At 44.9% G+C, this 15,922-nt stretch overlaps 1 protein-coding gene and 1 pseudogene across 3 annotated transcripts in view; one reads left to right on the plus strand and one right to left on the minus strand.

The window, feature by feature from the left end:
* Window positions 1–411: 411 nt before the first annotated feature.
* LOC111542129 lies at window positions 412–2,364 on the minus strand (annotated as a pseudogene).
* A 7,027-nt stretch (window positions 2,365–9,391) lies between these two features.
* CHST10 (carbohydrate sulfotransferase 10) overlaps window positions 9,392–15,922 on the plus strand; it is a 25,670-nt gene continuing 19,139 nt past the window's right edge. The window contains exons 1-2 of one of the 3 annotated variants that reach the window (XM_023211380.2): window positions 9,392–9,665; window positions 11,894–11,964. The gene's annotated coding sequence lies outside the window, so the exon portion shown is untranslated. Of the gene's footprint in view, window positions 9,666–10,028; window positions 10,194–11,893; window positions 11,965–15,922 lie in introns of those variants that run through there. The other 2 variants (XM_023211382.1, XM_023211381.1) reach the window with 2 other exon arrangements.

Consider the following 15,922-nt stretch of genomic DNA (forward strand, 5'->3'; position numbering starts at 1 on the left):
AAGAGTGAAGGTACCAGAGATCACGGAGGGCGCAGCATTGACCTGGTGTGGTTCCCCTTTGAATGAGAGGGAGATTCTGATTCTGCTGTGATAAAAAAAGCAAAGAGACGCGGTTTAAAAAGAAGCTGCTCAAGGGTTAAAATGGTTATTTCAAGTTAAGGAAGAAAATTAATACGCTGACACTATCTGGAAAACTCATCTGTCCCTAAAGCCCACAATGCATCCACTGCTTCGTCCTCCCATGGAACCTAAGCCTGATGTGAAGGAGTCAGACGTGTGACAGCAGAAGAGTCTGAGAAGAGAAGACATCTTTACAGAATGTACAGCCAGAGAGCTGGCCTGGCCCCCGGGTTACAGTAAGATACACGGGTCCTTTCAGTCTCGCGGACTCCGGACGGCGGTGCAGGCTGCTCAGATGGACGTCTCCTTCCTGTCCCTGCTGGGCGATGGCTTTGCCGGCTCCTTGCCTGCCTTTGGCTACTCTTTAGCTGCTATGGGCCTGAGGACGCCGTTTCTAGGCGACTCGACAGCACCTGTGCGCCACTCGGGCTCCTGGTCCTCCTGCGCCTGGTGCTCGGCCGTGGCTGGCTGCATCTGGAGCAGCTGGAACTGCTTGATGATGGCCTCACGCTCCTCGTGAATTGCTTGATTCAAATGATCGTTCTTTATTTCCAGCTCTTCGTTCTGTCTCTGTAAATCTTCCAGAGTGATCCGCAGCTCCTCCTCATCCTCACTGTCGCTCTCGGAGGAGTATTCCTCAGTCTCGCTTAAGCCCTGCTGCTGGCGACTCTGAATTTCCGCAATCTCTTCTTTTTCTGAGGCAATCTGCTGGCACAGAAACTGCTCCATGGCCAGGAACTCCTCCTGTTCAGTCAGGATCTCTTTCTCCTGAACAAGGAGAATATTTATAACTTCTTCATTTTCATTCATCTCTTTTTTGGAAACAGCCTCTTTTGAAAGACTGGCTATGTCTTGTGCAATCTTGGTTTCACACTCCTGTCTTTCAGCTTCTCTCAGTTGTCTTTTGAGAGCTGTCAACATTTTTTGTATTTCCCATAATCTTTCTTCTTTAGACAAATCCTTTATCCCACCCTTCAGATCTTGATGTAAACAATTCAAAAGCAACTCCTGTCTCCTGATCTCCTCGTTGCCTGCCTGGGTCTCTGGCAGTGTGGGCATCGTGGCCATGTTAGACCATCGCCAAGGTTTCGTCACTGGTTTAGTACCACATTTCCAAAGAGTTCTTGCACATGTGTGAAAAACACATACAGGACTAGATTGCTGATCTGCACAGTTGGGCTGAGCACTACAGAAATGTTCTGTATATTCATTTTTGTTTCCAGTTCCTTTGCGATGACATGGCCCTTGTGCACAACGAGCCAAGAAATCAGAAGACAGTTACCTTCTGGCAGTTCTTTGAGTAAACGCTGGAATTCCTGCACTTTCTCAGTCTCCGTGGTCCTCCCACAAGCCTCTTCAAATCTAGGCATAAGCTCTTTGGTAAGCAAATTCTCTGGAAGGTCTCGCAAATACTGCCTCCGCAAACTGGCTACAGTGTGAGGCTCATATTCTTCCAAGTTTGTAGACTCCTCCTGGTCATAGGCTGCTTTTAGCTCATCCACCTTTGATTTAATTCCTGATACCCTGTAGATGCCTTCACACTTCATGCCACACTTCTCTACGTAATTCACAGAAAACGGCCGGCAGCCAAATGCCATCATATATCATGGTCCTCTCTACTGCATCAGCCAGAGGAATTCCAAAAATGGGCTTGAGATTTGGAACATCAATCTGAGGCACCTCTGGCTCCTGAATTGGCTTTTTTTTTTTTCTTCTTTTCCTTCCACTGTTTTAACAACATCAGTTGCTGTCAAGTTTTTGACTTTTTTTTTTTTTTTTGACTTCTTCTCTTTATGTTTTTCTTCTTTGTGCTTTTCTTCTGTATGCTTTTCTTCTTTGGGTCTCTCTTTTATTTTAAAATCCTTCTCCTTCTTTTTAGAAAAGCTGGGATTCTTGAACACATGGATTCCCTTGGGCCTCTTCATTTTAGAAGGACTTTCTGCCTCATCTCCAGAGCTATCTCCATGAAAGGCTGCACAGCCTTCAGTCCTCTTTTCCTTTTCCTTTTTCCTTTTTCTTAAAATCTCCTTTTTTCTTCCCATGGTCTTTCTCTTCATCAGACACTGTATCAGGAGGCTTGTGGAGGATGTCATGGGGAGGCGAGGGCTTGCCAGTGCGGTACAATCCAGGAAACTTAGTAAGGCTGATCTCTTCAGAGCTGGGGGTCTGGGTAAGCCCACTGCCATGCTCCAACCCATGGTGTTCACTGGGGTTGCTGGTGGGGAGCAGGAAGCACTTGGTCATGCGATGTCCTGACTAGGAAGGGACAAGGTCTTCTCTGTTATCTATCCATTACACCTGTGCCCCGCTGCAGCCACCACCTCCTCATGCTCACGCTGCCACCACAGCCGCTGGAGCCACCTTCTGCCTATCTGGTGGTTTTCTAAAGAGGAGTTCCCCTGCATAATTTTCTCTTTGCCTGCTGCCATCCATTGATGACGTGACTTGCTCCTCCTTGCCTTCCACCTTGATTGTGAGGCCTCCCCAGCCATGTGGAACTATAAGTACATTAAATCTCTTTCTTTTGTTAAATTGCCCAGTCTCAGGTATGTCTCTATCAGCAGCACGAAAATGAACTAATACATCTAATTTTACTTGTGATTTATTTGACCCATTGGTTATTTAAGTGTGTTATGTTATTTGATTTCCACATTATTTGTAAATTTCCTAGATTTCCTGCTGTTGTTAATTTATTAACAAGTTCAATTCCATTGTGGTTAAAGAACATACTTTGTATGATTTTAATTTTTAAAAATGTACCGGGGCTTATTTTACAGACTAGCCTATAGCATAAATATCAGGATAAATGTTCTATGTGTCCTTGAGAAGAATGTATATCCTACTGTTACTGGGTGGAGTGTTCTATAGATGTTTATTAGATCTGATTTTTACAGATGAGAAAAGTGAGATCCAGATGGGAGTAATGGACTAATTCAATGTCACATATCAAGCTGGTCAGGGGTCACATGAATTACTGGGGTGAATCATGTGAAACTGCCACTTGAGTATCAAAAACTGTTAAAAACCAACAAATTCTTATAGTTCAACATCAAAGAATCCACGCCTCCTGACTTTCAGTCCAGTGTTTTCATCACTGAACTGGTATCCTGTATTAGGGCAGGCTGTGCTGTGTAAATCATATGTCCTGAACTATCCTTGGCTTAAAACAATAGGTATCAACTACTTGCTCATCACATTCCATAAGGATAATGCAACTTTCCTCCAAATGGTGATGCAGGGATCACACCTGCTTTCATCTTGTGTGTCCGCCTTCTAAAACACGTGGCACACATCAGGGGAAGAAAACTTCAGGATCACAGGTATGTCCTTAAGCGTGAGCCCTAGGGGTGGCTTAGATCACATCTACGCACATCTCATTAGCCAGAACCCAGTCATGGGGCCCAAACCAACTCTGTGGGGTCACGTCACTTACAGCATAATTTTATATCCTTAGCCAATTCCATTGGAAATACAGTCTGACTTGACAGTGGGAGGTGTCTGTGATCCCACCTCAAGAATTCAGCACTTTTAAAAATTTTCCCATTTTGGTAAGTTTTAAAATATATTTTCAGGAATTCAAAATGCAGGTCTTGGCAGGGCATGGTGGCTCACTCCTGTAATCTAAGCACTTTGGGAGGCCAAGGCAGGAGGATGGCTGGAGGCCAGAAGTTCAAGGTCAGCCTGGGCAGCATAGTAAAACATCACCTCTAGTGAAAATAAAAATTAAATGTAGATATTGAAAATGTCTCTTGGGCTTAAAATATGAAATAATTTCTCTTGTTGATTTTTTCCAAATGTGCAGCCCCATTATGTTTTAGATAATTTAGAAGTTCTTAACAAGGCAAAACAGCTCCCCATTAAGACTGTAATAAACACACCAAAGGTTTCCAAGGGCTAGAGTATGGAATTGAGCTTGTTTCATTCAGCCATCTCCTACTTAAAAACAGAAAGTCTTTGAACTGCATTGCCATCTATAAATAGGAAAGGGAAATCAGCTTGTGTGGGTTTGTAATCCCTGCCTCCAACTCTACGTCTACTGAAAAGGGCCCTCTGGCTGAACATTTCTCAGTTATGGTATAACACAGAGATGCCTGGCTGTGGCCACTACAGTTCTCCTGCAACTTTACCCTGGACAGAGTCTCATTTCAACTCTGGTAAGCTTCTCATATACCCACCAAGGGAGTCAAATGGAACTTTTCAGTGTGCTCAGAGAAAGGAACCGAGATATGTATTCTCCACAATTTTCGATTACATTTACTGCCAAGAGTGGCCAAGAAGTCATTTCCAAACCCATTTCTTAAAGGAACGCCAAGAAAGCCTGAGTGACTGGTAGCCACTCTGCATACTGAGAGGAAAGTTAAGGACTAAGAGGGACAAGATTCTAGGGATTGTCCCCTCCTCTAGCTGACACAGAAACTGCAGGAACTTCTCTGTGGCACAGCTAGGAGCTGGGAAAGAGGCCAGAGGGAAAACAATGTCAGATTCTAGCACCCAGCACTACAGGACCCTGAGTTCATACATGTTGAACCCAAAATGAAGAATAGGGGAGAAATTTATGAAATTGTCATAGAATGCTGAAGGGAACTGGCAAATCCCTACCTGTGTAGGAGATGGTTCTCCACATGACCCACTCCCTGTAAGAGATGTTTTGGTTTTTCTAGATGCATCTGTTCTATTATTCCACTTTCAGGAAGGACCTTGGTTTGGTTCAAAACAGAAATATTCAGTTCGTAGTAGGTGGTGTAGGAGTAGGGGGTTGTTAAAGAACCTGGTATATTTTCCTTTTATTATTAAGAATTTGGGTTTCTTTGAGAACAGAAGTTCTCAATCATTTTGGCCTGAGAACCCATTTACACTCTTAAAAATTATCAAGGAACCCAAAGAGCTTTCGCTAATCTGGACTATATCCATCGATACTTATAACATGAGAATTAAAACTGTGAAATTAAAAACCTTTATTAATCCATTTTAGAAAATGAATATTCCCATTATACGTTACTTTAGATAGCATACTTTAAGGAAAAATAGCTATGTTTTTCAAAACAAAAATATGGCATTGTTCACCTTTTGCAAATCTCTTTAATGTCTGGCTTAACAGAAGGTAGCTGGAATCATACACTTCTCTCTGTACTCAATCTGTTGCAATATTTTGGTCAAAGAATGTGAAGAAACTCCTTCCTCACACAGATAAGTAGAAAAAGGAAGAAATATTTTAATCTTTTAAGATAATTTGGGGGTATTTTGAGTTTCTACACCCAAACTCAACAAGTGGTAGCTGTTTAAAGGTTAGTACAATGTGGAATCCAAAACCCTATCAATGAATATTTTATATTCAGTGACATTAAAATTCGTCAGTTTGGCATGTTTTCCAACACCAACAACCCTTTCTCCGACTCTCTACACACCAGTTGGCTGTCCTACAATTCAATTTAATCCTGACACTAACTACCTGGAGCTACAGTCAGACCTCACAGGTTCAGGGCTCAGTCTCACAAGACTTCCCTCACTTCAGATGACAGTTGCAAAAACTGGGTCCCCAGATTACCCCACTTCTTTCCAGCTTGGCTATAAATCGGGGGTTCCATGACTCCCTCCCTCTTGTTCGGTAATTTGATAGAACAGCTCACAGAATTTGGGAAGACAGTTTATGTCCTACTACGTCCAGTTTATGTCCTGTTATAAAGGATACAACTCAGGTATAGTCAGATGGCAGAGATGCATGGGGCAAAGTGGAAAGGGTGCAGAGCTTCCATGCTCTCACCGGGCACACCGTTCTCCCAGCACCTGAATGTGTTCACCAATCTGGAAACTCTCTGAATTCTGTGGTCTAGGGGTTTCCGTGGAGGCTTTATCACGCAGATATGATCCATTATTAATTTCATCTCCAGCCCCTCTCGTTTCTCCAGCCCCTCGGTATAGGGCTGAAAATTGCAGGCTTCTATACAAGGCTTGGTTTTTCCAGTGACCAGTCCCCATCTGAAAATATTTAGGGGCCCAGCAAGAGTTGCTTCCTTAGAACAAAAGACATTCCTATCACTCAGGAAACTCCAAGGGATTTAGGTGCTTATGTCAGTGTATTAGTCTGTTCTCACACTGCTATGAAAAAATGCCCAAGACTGGGTAATTCATAAAGAAAAAAGGTTTAATTGACTCACAGTTCTGCATGGCTGGGGAGGCCTCAGGAAACTTACAATCTTGTGGAAGGCACCTCCTCACAGGGCAGCAGGAGAGAGAATGAGCGCTGGGCAAAGCGGGAAGCCCTTTATAAAACCATCAGATCTTATGAGAACTCACTCACTATCAGGAGAACAGCAGCACGGAGGTAACTGTCCCCAGGATCCAATGACCTCCCATAGGGTCCCTCCCATGACACGTGGGGCTGATGGGAACTACAATTGAGATTTAGGTGGGGACACAGCCAAACTATATCAGTCAGGAACCAGGATCAAAGGCCAAATACGTATTTCTTATTACACTACAATTGGCTGATCACTATACAATATTTTTTTACAGCTAGTTGTTAGTACTACTTCTGATCTCATCAGAAAAATCTTTAAATATTGGGAAGCTGTCAAACTTACAGTGATGGATCTGGCTTTTGCCAAATCTGAAAGCTCACTTGAAAGCTTGAAAGTTATCACTGGCAATGTTTTTCTTGAAGTGACAAGCTCATGTCATTCATTTTGGAGGAAATGTCTGCCAAATGCCCAAATCTGACTAACTGCAGTTTGTCTGTCAGTTCTGCTTTCAAGTAAAAATGGTGGTCCATAAAAAAGAGCTGTAGCTTGTGCATTGCAGGCCATTGCACAAGGGCATGGCCTTCAGCAACCATTATCCTTGGAATGCAGCAGAAGTGTTTCTGTGCAGTTCTCACCCTGTCCCAAGGGGCATGACTGCTTCACGGGGGACATTCTTCACTGACACTTTGTGTTTGCTTTTATTGCAATGGCAGGGTGCTGAAGGATGCAGCTACTACTGATTCGGTGTTGTCCCGCCGCTGGGATTTGTGCTTACTTTTGCACAATCAGAGCAAATGTCTACATTGTAAAGAGGACAAATAATGTCCCAATACAACCATGAAAACAGTTTTGTCACTGCAGATCCTCCAAAAGGATGTTGGAGACGCCTAAAGATCCACTTTTTGGAGATCACTCTTTGAAAACTGCTATTTTAGAAACAATCCTCTTGCTATAAAGACTAAATATTTGGCTCACACGTGTAATCCCAGTACTTTGGGAGGCCAAGGTGGGCAGATCACTTGAGGTAAGGAGTTTGAGATCAGCCTGGCTAACATGGTGAAACCCCGTCTCTACTAAAAATACAAAAAATTAGCTGGGTGTGGTGGCACGCACCTGTAATTGCAGCTGCTTGAGAGACTGAGACAGGAGAATCACTTGAACCCAGGAGGCGGAGGTTGCAAGAGCTGGGATGGCATCATTGCACTCCAACCTTGGTGACAGAGTGAGATTCCATCTCAAAAAAAAAAAAAAAAAAAGACTAAATACTAATATTTTCCTAGAAGTTCATTTATAGGAAAAAAAGAGGAACTAGAATAATTTGGAAAAACTCCCCAAAAAAACCCTCAGTTACCTGAGTTGTCAATGTGTAAGCTTCTAGAACAGACCCCATCTTTTAAAGTTTTGAACAGTATCTTGGGAATGCAGTAATAACGGTGACAATAGTGTGTGTTTGTTGCAATGTTTACTACTGGGGGACAACTGTGCTTTGTACTTTAAATGCATCCTCTCCAATATTCTTTAGTACCACACTTTTTTGTTGTTGTTGTCTTTTTGTGGAGTTTTGCTCTTGTTGCCCAGGCTGGAATGCAGCGGTGAGATCTCAACTCACTGCAACCTCCGCTTCCTGGGTTCAAGCGATTCTCCTGCCTCAGTCTCCCGAGTAGCTGGGATTACAGGCACGTGCCAGCATACCTGGCTAATTTGTTTTGTATTTTTAGTAGAGACAGGGTTTCTCCATGTTGGTCAGGCTGGTCTCGAACTCCCGACCTCAGGTGATCCACCTACCTCCACCTCTCAAAATGCTGGGATTACAGGTATGGGCCACAGCGCCCAGCTTAGTACCACACCCTTTATAGATGAGAAGACTGGGACACAGAGAAATGAGAGTGTGACAAGGTCACAGCCATATGTGGTGATTAAAGCTCTGAATCCATGTGGTCTGATTCCCAGAGCCTCGATCCCTAAATCCTGCATAATATGCTGCATCACATCTAAGCTTCACATTTACTTACTTCTTTTCTGCCATGCATGTGCACTGGTTCAGATCCTCAAAGGGAAATGCAATGTGTCATCTCAACCACAGGGCCCAAAAAAAGGGCTCAGTAAACATCTTCGGCATGGGACAGAACCTTTAAACCATGATTAGTAATGGTGCTAGAAGTGAAATACTCAAACAGCCAGCTCCTTCAATATTATTAACTCATTAAGGAGAGAACCAACAGAAAATAAAAAAAAAAGGCTTGTTCCTTAAAAACTTTGACGAAAATTGTGTGTGTGTGTGTGTGTCTGCATACATACACGTATCTATTTTACTTGTTTGCTAAATAGACACAGATATACTCAGGTAGTTAACAAACATGTAGGTTGTATACAAATAAAACTAGTTTACCTTCTTTTGGGCAATAAAATCCTAATACCTTTGAGGTTGACTCAGGCCTTATCCATTTCTGCAGGTTAAGAAGTTACAAGTCTTCAGGTCTGTAAACTGTTGAGGCCGTTATCATTGTCCTTCGTTAGTCCACTACACCTGGACAACAGTGACATCTCCAAGACAGGCAGCCAAGGGGGTTCTTTAACGAACAGAACGTCCCCCTTTTATTAAATAGGCTTATTAGAAAATGCTAGAAGTTATCCTTAACGCAAGCAAGTGGCCTTTTTCCAAGTCGGCGATTTAAGAAATTTACTTACCTATTTTTTGCATTTTTCCAAGGTGTTTTTTTTTTTTTTTCGTGTGCGGGTGGGTTTGTTGTTGTTGCTTTGGTTTGGGTTTTTGCCTTTTTCCAAGTTTGGGATTTCATTTTTTTTTTTTTTCGATCTCATAAAGCAAACCTGTTTTCTGGATGGAGGCCCAGCGGAACTTGTTCCCGCCGCACGTCTCCGTCAGAAGGAACGCTTCTGCAGCGGCAGGAAGAGAGGCTCGGGATCCGGGCCTGGGGTTCCGCGGCCGCGCCCCTCCCCACTCCCCGCGGCCCGCTGGAACGCGCACGGCCGGGGACTGTGGCGGGTACGCGCGCGGGCAGGCGGCGCGCACGGCCGGGTAGGCGCGCGGGGGCCGCGTGGGGCGGCGGCGTCCTGGCCCCCAGAGCCGGTCTCGCGCGCCGGGAGTCTTCCTTCCGCCGCCGCCGTCGCCACATCCCGGGACCCTACGGGCCGCGGCGCGGAGGCCTCGGGGCAGGGTGGGGCGGGCTTCCCGCGCTCCCGGGACCCCGCGCGCTTCGCCCACAGGCCCGGCGAGGCCCGACCCGCGCTGCGCCCCCAGGGCCGGGGGAGGAGCCTAAGGACCCGGACGAGCGCCGCTCCGCTAGGGTGAGCCCGGGGACGCGCAGGCGGGTGGGTTTCAGCGCCCGGGCCCCTGGCCCCGCTGCGGGTCTCACGGAAAAACCGGAGAACCTGCGGGTTTTGTCCTGGTGAGCCACATCCTGGTGTGTTTTGGCGACTTGAAGACCTCCCTAGTTCGCGGGAGTAGCGGGAAGAGCCTTCCTCGCGTTAATTATGCAATAAGAAGGCGTCCTTGTACGGGATACTGTGACCCGCGGAATTATTGATACTTGTACGAGCCTACGATTTACTTCTTTCATCCTTGGCTGAGAATGTGCGTTTGTAATTGTCGATGGAGAGAGGAAGAAAGGGTTCCGCTCGGGTCCAAGGAGCATGCAGAGGAGGGCAGGGAAGAAGGAGCAATGTGCAGCCTCAGTGCGAGGGGAGGCAGGGGTGGGAATGCACGTTCCCTGCCTGAGGGGCCCCGGGGTGCCCAGAGCCTCTGATCTTCGCTGTAAGGAGGCCTATCCGAAGTTGGAGGTTGAGGCATGCAGTTCTGCACTTCTGGCTGGGAAGGTGAGCCAGGTTTTCCAAAAACTGTCATTTTTGCTTTCCAAGTCTGCAAGGCAGGAAAGGGTTGGGCAGTGAATGGAAAGCAGTGCAGCCAGGTTCTGGTTAGCTCAGCGGCAGGACTGTCATAAAGGTTTTTTTTTTTTTTTTTGTCTGCAAACCGGAGTCTGGGGCTTTGGGCCATGAGGAGTTGGGTTATTGCATTGCTTAGAGTGCCAGAGTGAGAAATGTCTCAGACGCTGTTAAAATTAGGCAGCTCAGTTTAGCTCTGGCTCTCTGATCACCAGCCACCTCCTCCTTCACTCTTTTCAGTGACTGGGTTAAAAAGAAAAGACACAAAGAGAGAAGTGGTCTTTCCCCTTCCCTCCCCGTTATAATTAGAGCTTAGTCCATCTTGGCTCAGAATTGGAATTCAGAATTCAGAATTGCTGTTGACCCTGAAGAATAGAATCTCAAAGAAATACCTGAGCAGAAAATTCTTTCCTTCGCTGAAATGAAAATTGGGGTGTTTGCAAAACTGAACAAAGAAAGGAAATAATTTGTAAACATCACAGGCAACTTGCAGTTATATTCGGATCATTTTTCAGTGTTTGAGGAGTTCATACAATGAAAAGGTGGGAGAGAGCCAGGAATGGAAACAGGGGAGAGAGGTGATTGCAGGACCTTAGAGATTGCAGAAACCCAGGAGTTCATTTTCTTTTCATACACGTCTGGATAACGTGGATGTGAGGACCATCAAATGCCGTACAGGTTTCTGACAATGATGGTCCACATATACAACAGTGGTCCCATGAGACTATACTACCTTATTTTTACTCTACCTTTTCCGATTTTAGATATACAAATACTTACTATTGTATTACAGATGCTTACAGTATTCAGTACAGTAACAGCAGTACAGGTTAGTAGCCTGGGAGCAATAGATGATTCCATATAACCTAGCTTTGTGATCAGCTTTGCTATCTAGGTTTGTGTAAGAACACTCTGATGTTTGCAGAAGAACATCGCCTCACGACACGTTTCTCAGAACATATCCCTATTGTTAAGTGATGAATGACTGTATATGAAGCTTGATCTTTCAATCGACATAATAGGAAATTGCTTTTAATTTTAGCATTGAGTTCTTAGAGGAAAGGGAGTCAGAGAGGGACCCTGCTGCATGTGTCCCAGTCAGCTTGGGCTTTAGTGTATGTTAAATGAGTTGTATGTTTATTTTGGTGGATCCCCTAAATCCGTGGTCTCTCTAATTCCATGAATTTGGCTTGTTTCTGGTTATTTATGATATGACATTTGGCTAGAATTTTCCAGGTGCTAAAGGTGTAAGGAGTACAAAAATCCAGAGAACATTTTGCATTGGAAGAATTGATCATCTTATATAGGAATCCTTTACCTAGTTCAAATATGTGAAACGGGCATAATTGGATTTGATTATTTTTGCTACAAAAAATGTTTCAGTTTTCAACCTGAGTTACATGGAAGAGTCTTTTAAACAGCTAGTGGTTTTGGTACATTTAGAATATTCATTTACCAAGAAATACAAATATAGCCTGCCTTTGTAAGAGACCCATTCTGCCAAATATATTTGAATCATCAAAATGGTTAACTATTTCCTTCCTAAGTATAAACCAAGTTGTATTAAGTAAGTTGATCTTGTAACTTTTAATGATGCTTTTTTTTTTTTTTTTTTTTTTAATTTTCCTATCCAGTGACAAGAGGAACCAAGAACCTCAGTTCAGGGGAAACACAGCAAGGAAATGTGAGCCCCAGGCTGCAGAAGGTACGTGAAGGAGAATGTGAGCTCATCAGTTATTTGAGCATGCTGTTCAGTATTGTTACTGCCTTTTTTCTTGCCTGTGCAGATTTTCAACTTTTGATTAGGAGTGTGTAAATGTATGCTTAGAAACGTTTCCTTAAATGTAATAATAGGAGCGTGCTCTGAGGCTGGGATTATGTGAGTTAGTACCTGCTAAGACCTGTGCGTGGCACGGAGTGAACCCCATACAGGTGTTTACTGTATATTATTATTATTGTTCATGAAAACCTGTCTTAAATACAGGTGTATTTCTCACTCGACAGTTAAGAATATGTTTTCATTCTCCTAAGGGTGGTTAATCGTTCCAAGGTGGTAAATTGTAAGGATGACAACAGAGAAGACAAAGGAGATTTCTGAACGCAGATTGAGAGAAATGTTTACTGTGAATTTCAAAGTTTCAGTGACATGCAATAGAACTTTATAGTATAAACTCATATGCCACACTTTGCATTATGAAGTTGTAATTTAATGATTCTGATGATAGGGTGATGCATTGTAGTTCAGAACATGCTCAGGGTTGACGGTGAAATGTCCCCGTTTCTGCAGCCCTGGTCTGTCTCGTTCTCATCACCCCTGTCATCCTCCTGGGGTTACCAGTTCCTTGTACATTACCAGGGTTTGTGTGTGTGTGTGTGTGTTGTGAAGTTTCCTTTAGAGTCTAGCTGTGTTTGAAAAGTTGAGCCCTGGATATGTGATCCCTGGTGAGTGTATGAGGTGAGGTTGTCAGTCAGGGGCCGTTCTCAGGTCTCCTCATCTGATCCACCCCGTCCCTGCTTGCCCACTGTGCGTGAGGAACACTGGCCTTCTTGCCACTTTTGGAATTCTGGGACCCAGACCACAGTCTTTGCCCAGGGGTCTGCATGGCTTGCTCCCACACTCTGTCCTGCCTTTTCTCAACATGTCATGCCCATGCCCTTGTTTATTAGCCACTGCACCTGTCACCTGGCTTGATCACATACATGGATCACTTGATTTGTTTATGGCCTGTCTTTGTCTGTTAGAAGGAAGCACTGTGAGACCAGGGAATGTGTGTTGCTGTATCCCCAGGGCCTAGCACAGCCCCAGCTCAGAGGAGGGCTTTGGTAGATATTGCTGAATGAAAGAATGTCTGGAAAAAGGCTGGTTAAGCAGAGTGAAGTGGGCTTATTTACCATGGGACTTTTCGGAACCTTTACTAAGTAAACGCGCGTATTAGAAGTGGGGCCTGGCAGGTGGGAGGCAAACTCAGCAGCAGAGTAAGAAAGGCACTGTGCTTCTGCATGACAACTCAGACGTGGGGAAAAGCTGCTGGCAGGAATGGGATTGGCAGCTGAGCAAAAGGAATTTACAAGTTTCCTTTTCAAAATGCAGGGGAGGAAAGATTTGCATCAAGAGATGGTAATAGTAACATTTCCATTGTTAGTAATTACAAACATGTAAAATGTGTGCTATTTTTCTTTTCTTCAAGGTGAGAAGGGGGAAGATTAGGGCTTCTTGTGGATTCTTCCTTCCCTGACCCTGCTTTCCCCATAAGGCCTTAAGTTCTTCAGCTGCCATTCAGCCTTGTGGGATGAATTGAGAAACCAAATTCTCTGGCTGCGTTTCAGATCCTGACATCTTTACTAGTGAAGATCCCATTTAATGACTGGAAGTGGGAAAGCTCTGAAGATGGATATGCAGATTCTAGGGGTCGGAGAGGCTCTACTCAGGGCCTGCGCCATGACCATGACTGGAGGGCGTGCAGGGGCTCAGCTTCCACTCCCACCATTACCTCCAGAGGCACTTTGAGAGTTTTGAACAAAGGGGAGTTAATTACAGAAAATGCCAGGCTTTTTAAAGGCCATTTGTCACCTGGCTGTAGGGAGAGCAGCAGCCCTCGGCAGAGCCCTGAGGAAGGACTCTTCGTGGCAGGCCCCAGGCCCCTTGTAGACGAAATAATGAGCCTTGGTGGTGTCATCCTCAGGTAGGAGGCAAACCCCATGATGCAATTCTGTATTCAAGGAAACAATGCAGAGAATGGGACGGCCTTAGAGGATCTGGGGTGAAGTGAATTTGGAATGCCTCTCTTCTAAAAAAAAAAAAATGGGGCAGAGTTCTGTGTTGTTTTCCAAAGTCAGACAAAGCCTAATTCTACAGAGTCTAGTTACCCATAGATGGGAGGGCCGGAAAGGAGAGTAAGATGAAGGCAGTAGTGGAAGGTCTTAGATTCTAATTAAACCTCTTTTAGCTGTGTATTTGGAACACTTGTAATTCAGAGCATCAATAGACTCTCGTTGACGAGATGCTTTTTTGCTGCCAATTTTCCTTCTTAAGATGGAAGGAGGTGGTGGGAGAATGGCATTTATACCAGAATGCCTAGAGTCTGCATTTTAACAAGATCCCCGGGGGGATTCGTGTCGGCATTAAAATTTAAGAAGGGCTGAGGTCCTGGACCAGCAATTTTCAGTCCCAGCTGCTCATTAGAGTCACGAACAGAGCTTTAAAAGAATGCCTAGGTACTGCCTCCAGAGATTTGTGTTGTCTTGGCTGGGGTATTCTTGGGGCCCGGGGTGTCACTGTGTTTCTTGAAAGTTTCCCAGGCGTCCAGCCAGGTCTGTGATCCACCACCCCAGACATAAAGCCAGACACCTTCAGATGTCGAGATTCGGAAGGCACATAATCCTGAAGCAAATGACACCACGCTTAGCTGGACACACCGCTCTTTAGGATTGATCAAAACCCGCCACACCAGATCATGTGGATCCTCCTAGCTCGTCCGCTGGCTTCTAGAGCCACAGCCAGAGATGATGGGATGTGGAGCACCCAGCCGGGGTTGCTTGTTCCCCGTTAGAATTCTCCCTCCTCTATGAATGAAAATGACCTTGAGACCGGGTAGTTGCTGAGTGGACGTTTGCTTTTTGCACCTTTCACTCTGCTGCCGAAGAAATTGTTTCAAAATTGAAATCAGATCATGACATCACCACCCCTCTTTTCAGGTAAAACTCTCTTCAGTGGCTCCCATTGCTTGCAAGGAAAAAACCATAATAGCTCTGGAAGGCCCCATGTTGTCTGGCCTGCATCTGCCTCAGCCTGTGCCCCGGAACTCCAGCCACATGGGCCTGCCTTTAGTTACTCAGAGGCCCATTCCCTTGGCCTGGAACCCTGCCCTTCACCTTAGGTGACTGTGCTGGCCTGGACCACTCTGCCCAAGGCACATCCCCTTGTATTTTCTCCCCACAGCACCATGTGCCTCTCACACCATCAAGTACCACTCCTCAGATAGATTGTTTCCTTCGTGTGGGCCTGTTAGACGACAAGCTCCATAAGGACAAGACCTGTGTGTGTGTTTGGTTAGGGACTCAGGGTCATATCCTTGGCAGCTGTTTTACTGGATGAACGAATAAACTGGATACTGGATAATGAATAATGAGCTCGAAGTCATTATTTTTAGGCTATTTTGTCCTTTAACTTGTATGCACATACATACCTATTCATGTTTGAGCACTGTATTTTGTAAACTGTAGAGATGCTGAACCTGAGGTATTTTGAGAGAGGACCGGGCTGTAGTCTTACTCGTTCTGATTGGCTCATGTAGGATGTGACTTGTAGAACAAGTCCCAGTTTTCTAAATTTTTAACTAGGCCGGGTGCAGTGGCTCACACCTATAATCCCAGTGCTTTGAGAAGCCAAGGCAGGTGGATCACTTGAAGTCAGGAGTTCAAGACCAGCTTGGCCAACATGGTGAAACCCCATCTCTACTGAAAATACAAAAATTTGCTGAGCATGGCATGCCTGTAATCACAGCCACTCAGGAGGCTGAGGCAGGAGAATCGCTTGAACCCGGGATGTGGAGGATGCAGTGAGCCAAGATCGCACCACTGCACTCCAGCTGGGGCAACAGAGAGACACCCTGCCTCAAAAAAAAAAAAAAAAAAAAAAAAACTTATTACAAATATTTTAAGTA

The sequence above is a fragment of the Piliocolobus tephrosceles genome, chromosome 15 (assembly GCF_002776525.5).
Source record: "Piliocolobus tephrosceles isolate RC106 chromosome 15, ASM277652v3, whole genome shotgun sequence".
Taxonomy (NCBI): Eukaryota; Metazoa; Chordata; class Mammalia; order Primates; family Cercopithecidae; genus Piliocolobus; species Piliocolobus tephrosceles.